An 8,135-nucleotide genomic window follows, 5' to 3' on the forward strand; every position below is an offset into this window, starting at 1 on the left:
GCGCGCGTGTGTGGGTATGTATATTACATTGTGGGGACCAAATAAGACACACAAGGGAAAATTTAGCTTTATAAAAATCTGTAAATGCAATCAAAAAACTGAAATAGCCAAAATAGTCTTGTATTTTGTTTGGTTACTTCTGATTAAGGTTAAGGCTGGGTAAGGTTAGGGTTGTCATAGTTGGGATTAGGGTTATGTCCATAGAAATGAATGGTGAGCCCCTAGAATGATACATATACCTAATCTCTCTTTCTCTCTCTCTCTCTCACTGTACTGTCAGGTTTGGTCCCTGACCTGCCCCCTTATGGATGAGAGTTCCCCATTTGCCCAGCAGGTGTCGCTGGCCATCCCGTTTGGTGTTAGCTCCTTCTGTTTCTGCTGTTCCCTAGGTTGCTGCATAGCTTAATGGGCTGAGTGGGTGGCCATATCATCCAGGCTTCCCTTTCTGTTATGAGTTTGAATTATGAGTTACCATTTATGTTACTTTGTATTTGTATTTTTTTTGTCAATTATGTATTTGTGTGTATGTTATAGTTCCTTGATTTTTCTTCCAATTCCATGCTTGTAGTATTGTTCAGTTACCCTGGTTATCTGGTCTCCCCCAGAGTTTGATTCATCTGCTATTTGCCCTGACCTGTGCTTGTTCCTATCCGTAGTGGGTGCAGCTAACCTAAAAGTTACCTTCAATAACCACTAATCCACGAACTCCAAAGTTTAACTTAATTATGCTAAACCGATAAACCACTAAAAAATAGTATACTATATATACTACATAGTATGATAACTGCTAACCGCTAATTTTAATTATATGAATTTAGCTTCGTTTTGGTTTTTAGCTCTGAATCCCTTAAAAATACCTAAATAGGTACAATTTTAACCTGCTTAACACTTAAGTTCCATCTGTCAGATCAGAGTGATTACCAAGGGATATTTAGGACAGTTGGGTATCACTGGATTTTGGATATCACTGGAGTCTCTGGAATAAAGTTTCAGTGAAAATTTCTTTCTATGATCTTCTGTTTGCAAGATGTAAGCAATTTTGTCTGAGAAGCCCTATTTCACAACTGGCCTATGCTGACATTTTGCCAACAATGAGGCTGCTTGGGGACAACAAACGTGGTTCCATTTACCCAAAACTAGACTGTTGCAGACATGCTCACAACAGACAGGAACATATATGTTTGATTTTAAGATTTACAAACATTTCTGACCTTTAAATTTTATCTGCAAAAAATGTTGGTAGTAGTTAGCAGAAAAAAATTTTCACCACTGGTTTCTAGTAATTGTAACTGGCCCACATCTGTCCTTTGTCTTACCCTTATCTGTGTGTATATCTGTATATCCTTGCCCTTGTTCCTCATTGTGGTCATTGTGTCTGTACCTGCGGTTGTTCCACTATGGATTCCTGATCGCATGTCTTACCTCTGTTCCTCATACTTGTTTGGTATAATATCTATCTATCTATCTATCTATCTATCTATCTATCTATCTATCTATCTATCTATATATATATATATATATATATATATAGTTGTTGTTTTACCCTCCTTTCTTTGTTTGCCCCTGCCCCCCCCCCCCCCCCCCCCCGTGGTCCCTTTTGTTCTTGTTTTCTTATACTTCAAATAAAACCCCTTTCTTTTGTGAGTCACAGCGTGGATTGTCCGTCTTTCACTATGCTTGTCCGTAACAGTATACACTCACATTATTAGACACACCTGTTCCACTGCCCTTTGAAGCAAGTATCTAATCTTCCAATCATTTGTTAACAGCACAATGTATAAAATCATGCAGATTCAGGTCAGGAGTTTCAGTTAATGTTCACATCAAACACCTGAATGGGGAAGAGAGGTGATTTAAGTGACTTGGTTGTTGGTGCTAGACTGGCTGGTATGAGTATTTAAAAAATATGTGACCCATCACCACGAAATGAGTCTTATGGGTGCAGTTCTACCATTAAGACTCATTTTGTGGCGATGGGTCGCATATGCTGAACAACTGGGATTTTCACACACAGCAAACCCTGCGGTTCACAGAGAATGGGCAAAAAAGCATCCCAATGAGAAGAGATTCTCTGAGGCAAAAAATGGCTTGTTAATGGCCAGAGGTCAGAGAAGAACATCCAGACTGGTTAAAGCTGATGGAAAGGCGACAGTAACTCAAATAACCTTAACAACCAAGGTATGCAAAAGACCATCTCTGAATACACAACATGCTGAACCTTGAAGCAGTTGGCCTATAGGAGCAAAAGACCCCATTGGGTGACACTGTTAGCTAAGAACAGGAACCTGAGGCTACAGTGGCCATGGCTTCAAGAAAATTGCGATATTCAGATGTTAGGGTCAGAATTTGACATAGACAACATGGATCCACCCTGCCTGGTATCAACAATTCAGGCTGGTGGAGTAATGGTGTGGGGGATATTTTCTTGGCATACTTTGGCCCCTTAGTACTAACTGAGCATTATTTAAATGCCACAATCTACCTGAGTATTGTTGCTGACCAAGTCCATCCCTTTATGTCCATCATATATAATATTCTAATGGCTACTTCCAGCAGGAAACGCGCCTTGTCACAAAGCTCATGCCATCTCAGTTTGATTTCTTGAACATGTCAATGGGTTCAGTGTACTGAAATGGCTTCCAAGGGGTCTAACCCGGAACTAGCAAGGTGTACCTAATAAAGCAGTTCGTTGGCGTCTATGTACATATAAATATACAGTAGAAACAGGAAGTGTTGACTCCTTGACCCTTGACATTTGTCAGTTTTTGTTATGTTGCAACCTTATGCTAAAATTGCTTGAATTCATTTTTTATGTCGTCAGTCTACAATCAGTACTCCAGATGCAAAAACAGGATTTTAGAAATGTTTCTAAAATACTTTGCTTAATTTACCTCCTACGATTCCTGTATGTCAAAATAATTGACGCTAAAACGAAGGTCAGCCTCGTCACTTAGCCGCACATACATCTTACATAATACGAGGTTGCCGACTTTGGTCAGCTTCGAGACAAGTCTGCACACGCATTTACTTGTATGTAAGTGTGTTATTACCACTTAAATATTCTGTATGGTTTGCGAAATACCTCAACGGTTTTGTGTAGCTAATATTAGGTTTATAGTGGAACAATACAGATTTGCAGTAAGGTATCTTGTGTGAGCATGAGTCTGAAAGAGTGTCAGGCCAGATACCTATGAGTTGGGAACGTTGTGGTCTTGCAAAAGCACCGGCGGTAAACATTAGACTGATTTTATTTATTTATGTATTTATTATTACATATATTATTACATATATAGATTTTTGATATAATTGACCGTGACAGCCCGTGTTCGAATACTACAGTGTGATAATTGAAATTTTTAAGTTTTTAGTTTTTATGAGTCTTGCTCTGTGTGTCGTCTAAACCATGTACAGACTAATTAATGATTTGTAGTACGGCAGTATTGTTTCTCTTTTGTTGGTGATTTATTAATTAAGATGTGTGCATTGTATTCTGGTTCTAAATGCAAAGTTAAAAATGAAATATATAAAAAATCTTCTGCACATCGCCTATCCCTAGATGGCAGTCACGTCACAGATTCACAGATGCACTCAGCTATTTTTCGTCTGGCAGGTCATAGGACCCAGTTGTCCACGTCATTAAGTACTTCTTAGTGATTTCAAAGTAAAATTTATTGTGACATTATGGTGACATATTTATGGTGTATACACCCTTTTTTCAGGACTCATTACAAGAAGTGGCCTAAACGTGGATGCAGGAGTGGGCAGGCGGATGTGTGGATGAACTAATTTGGTTCTGTGATTTAGTCATTACACCGTAGGAAGATCTGGTTACTAGATGATATTTTACAGCTTTTATAGAAGTGAACCCGTTCAAACAAAGAAATCTGGCTGTCGGGCACATGTGACTAGTGCTGTATTACAGACACGGACAAATTCGTTGGTACCCTTACAGCTCATTGAAACAGTGCTTCAGTTCTTCTGAAAAGTGATTCAATCTAAAGTGACTAAGTACAGTAAATCAACAAAATTATGAAAAGAAATGATTTGTTGGGGGCGGCATGGTGGTGCAGTGGTTAGCACTGTCGCCTCACACCTCTGGGACCCGGGTTCGAGTCTCCGCCTGGGTCACATGTGTGCGGAGTTTGCATGTTCTCCCCGTGTCGTCGTGGGGTTTCCTCCGGGTACTCCGGTTTCCCCCCACAGTCCAAAAACATGCTGAGGCTAATTGGAGTTGCTGAATTGCCCGTAGGTGTGCATGTGTGAGTGAATGGTGTGTGAGTGTGCCCTGCGATGGGCTGGCCCCCCATCCTGGGTTGTTCCCTGCCTTGTGCCCATTGATTCCGGGATAGGCTCCGGACCCCCCGCGACCCAATAGGATAAGCGGTTTGGAAAATGGATGGATGGATGGAAATGATTTGTTGTTTATTTTACAAAGATATGCTAAAATAATATGGACAGATTTTTTTGGTACCCCTAAAGAGACTATTAGTCCTTGTGTTACAGTCAAGTTTTTAACCTTAATTAGTATCACAGGTGCCTTCAAGCTTCCCCTCACCCATTCAGCCTATTTAAAGGGGAAGAACGTGCTACTGTGTTGTTTGGTATCACCATGTCACCACACTGAACATGGACCAGAGTAAGCAAAGGAGAGAGCTGCCTGAGGAGCTCAGAAAGAAGATTACAGATAACAGTGTTAAAGGTAAAGGATATAAGACCATCTCCAAGCATCCCGTGACCATAGTTGCGAATATTATTAAAAAGTATAAGGTTCATGGGGCTGGTAACTTCCCAGGACAGGGGTGGTCAATCTTATCTGCAAAGGGCCGGTGTGTGTGCAGGTTTTTGGGATAACCTTTAGGTCAGCTGTTCACACCCAGGTGTGAGGACTCTTCAACCAATCAGTCCTCTAATTAGTGACCTAATTAGGCAGTTGCAGCAAAAACTTGCATATGTAATGTAATGTTGTGATAATGCGCTATACAAAAATAAATGTGTTGTTGTTATGGAAAGATCTGAAAATTACAGTGTGGAGACACCACTCTTCAAACCTCAGACAGCTTGAGCGGTTTGCTCAGGAGGAGTGGGCCGGACTACCTGCTGGCAAATGCAGGCATCTCACTGTGAAGCACAGAGATCGCTCTTTGGCAGTGATCGCTGCAAAAGACGGTGCCACAAAATATTAAATTAAGGGTATCATCTTTTTGTGTCTGGGCCATTTTCATTTGTTTAATTATATAAAATGTTAAACTGAACCAATAATCAAAAGCAAAGTCTGATTTGTGTTAACTATGGAATATACAATAACGGATGCCATTAAACTTTTGTCAGATTCAAGTTCAGAGATAGTTGAGCTTTTTTGTGGAAGGGTGCCAACAAATCTGTCCACATCTGTAGGCGAAGTTTGATGTTTGCACTTGGGGGGGTGGGGGGTAGGGGCAAAAATGATTCTTTCTTACCTTAAGTCTTTACACACGCATCTGATACTCATATAACCTGCTACTGTGTCTACTTATAGGTTAGCAAGTTGGCGACAAACCGCTTATGCATAGTGCCAGCAAAGGACATAGCGCAATGCTGGTCTTGTAGATTAATTGCAATTTCCACTCAGACCACAAGGGGAAACACCACCCTCTGCTGTCCCTCCCCCCGAACTCTACCCAGTAGTACAACGAAGTCACACATTTTAATATAGTGGTTAGTCGGGTTTTGAATGAAACAGCTCCTTTCAAAATCCTGAGATATTCCTCATGGTTTAAGGATCACACACATTCTCACAAACAGGAGTGCTGCACACGATGGTGCACGTGGTCCGTGGGGTTAGAGCTCTTCAAGTTGGTATGGTCCAATAGCCTGCAACAATGCAAGCAAGTCCTATGTAGGTCTGCTGCAGCCTGTTACTCTGACCTTATTGTTCGCTATTGAAATAGCCCTCAATGACTTTTTAAGACAATAGCTAATTCTTATATATAAGGCTGAACCTCCGCTGCCAACTAATATTGGTAGCAAATATTTTATAGACTTCTTTAGCAAAAACATCACCAGTATTAGACTTCAAATATGGCCCACAGATAAGTGGGCTGCAAACCAAACATGTGCACATCCTTAATGTCTTTAAGTTAGTTGAGCAAGAGTTACAAGCATTAATAACAAAAGTAAAATTGAACACTTGTACACTGGATCCATTGCCCTGTTAGCTTCTTAAGGAATCCTTAGGAGTTCTGGCAAAACATATAACTGGCATAATGAATGCATCCCAGGTGACGTGTCAGACCAGTTTAAAGTAGCAGTTATCAGACCACCACTGAAGAAACCAAGTTTAGATCCACTAGAGTTTAGCAGTTACAGACCTGTCTCTAACATACCAATTTTATGCGAAGTTCTGGACAAGATAGTCGCAGCTCAATTTCAATCATACTTGGACACACAAATCATACACTGTGTGCAGAATCATTAAACATGAACTATTTCCAGAGATATTTTTAGTAAAAGTTGGGCAGACATAAAAATAAATGTCAAAGTTTAATTTTGCACCAAGTATATGTATTTAGAGATTAAATGTTGCATCAGACTTTCAGAAACAAAAATGAAAAAAGCACAATTGTGTGCAGAATTACTAGGCAATCAGAAACTGAGTGGATTTTTTCTCTTCACCATCAACAGAAATAATAAAATTGTTTTAGTTATTCAGTCCTTATACGAAATAACAAACTATCAGTCGTTCTACACAGTCCACTTCACCATGTTTAAGGTCCTGCATTGCCGCTTTTCTTCACAGTGACCGTCATCAGCCTGTTCGCCATTGAACCAGTCGAGTTTCTCCTTTAATCGTGTCCTATATTAGCTGTGGCTGTTGGGACCAGTAGACGCTGCTCTGAGAAGTGCACTGCTTACCATCTTGGTAAATCTCACAGTTTAGTCAGGCGCTTTAGTTCTCAATGGGCGTTAAGTCAGGCAACGATAGGGGCCTGGTTATAATTCAATCACCTTTCTTGGCCAATCTATGGAAGTGTTTGATGCATGGGAAGGGGCACTGTCCTGCATGCATATCATGGAAAGGGGCACTGTCCTGCATGCATATCATGGAAATGGGCACTGTCCTGCATGCATATCATGGAGAGGGACACTGTCCTGCATGCATATCATGGAAAGGGGCATTGTCCTGCATACATATAATGGAAAGGGGTACTGTCTTGCATGCATATCATGGGGAGTGGCACTATACTGCATGCCTATCATGGAATGGAGCACTTTCCTGCATGCGTCTCATGTAAAGTAGCACTTTGCTGCATGCATATCATAGGAAGGGGCACTGTCCTGCATGTGTCTCATGGAAAGGGACACTGTCCTGCATGTGTATCATAACCTTTTTGAAGGCTGCTGACTTTTTCCTATGCCAGTGTTTGAAGAAGGTATGTTCTATGAAATTAGATTTTGTGGTAAATTTTTATACCATCTGGAAGTCTGAAAGATCCAACATGTTCATCACTGATAACTGCAGCCCACACCATCACTCCTTCACCACCCTGTTGGTGCTTGAAGATGGTGACCATCCACGGGTCCATCCATCTGCTCCATCAAGACTCACTCTCATCTCATCTGTTCACAAAACCTTTATAAAATCAGTCTTGAGACGTGTCTGTGCGCATTCTTGACTGTTTAGCTAACATGTCTTATTGAGTGTAGGTTACGTTTCAGCCTTTGTGACCCTAGCGATGTCATGTAACACACAATGCATAGCGCTTCCAGAGATTCCATTCAGATTGTAGTTTTTAAGGGGTTTCTGGACGTGTACCCTTTAATTTGACACATAGCTTTGGCAGTTAATTTGTGTCTTCTTCTCTCTACATGTTTCTTCCATCTTCAGTGGCTGCTGGCCACAAAACACTTGACTGTACAGTGATTAGTTTTAAAGGTTTAGCAATTTTGATTGTATTGCATCCCTCTGACTGGCACTTTACTATTTTGTATTTTTTTTCTGCTCTCTACAAGGTCCTTTTTTGGCCCATAATTAATATGCATAAAAATATATAATAATATATAAAATAATTCTGCACAGGAGAGTATCTGTGTTTTCCTGTTTTTCTCCAAACAGAAAATACTCAGACCAAATGCTGAACCTGCACTGCTTTTTAAAT

The sequence above is a fragment of the Brienomyrus brachyistius genome, chromosome 16, assembly GCF_023856365.1.
Source record: "Brienomyrus brachyistius isolate T26 chromosome 16, BBRACH_0.4, whole genome shotgun sequence".
NCBI lineage: Eukaryota > Metazoa > Chordata > Actinopteri > Osteoglossiformes > Mormyridae > Brienomyrus > Brienomyrus brachyistius.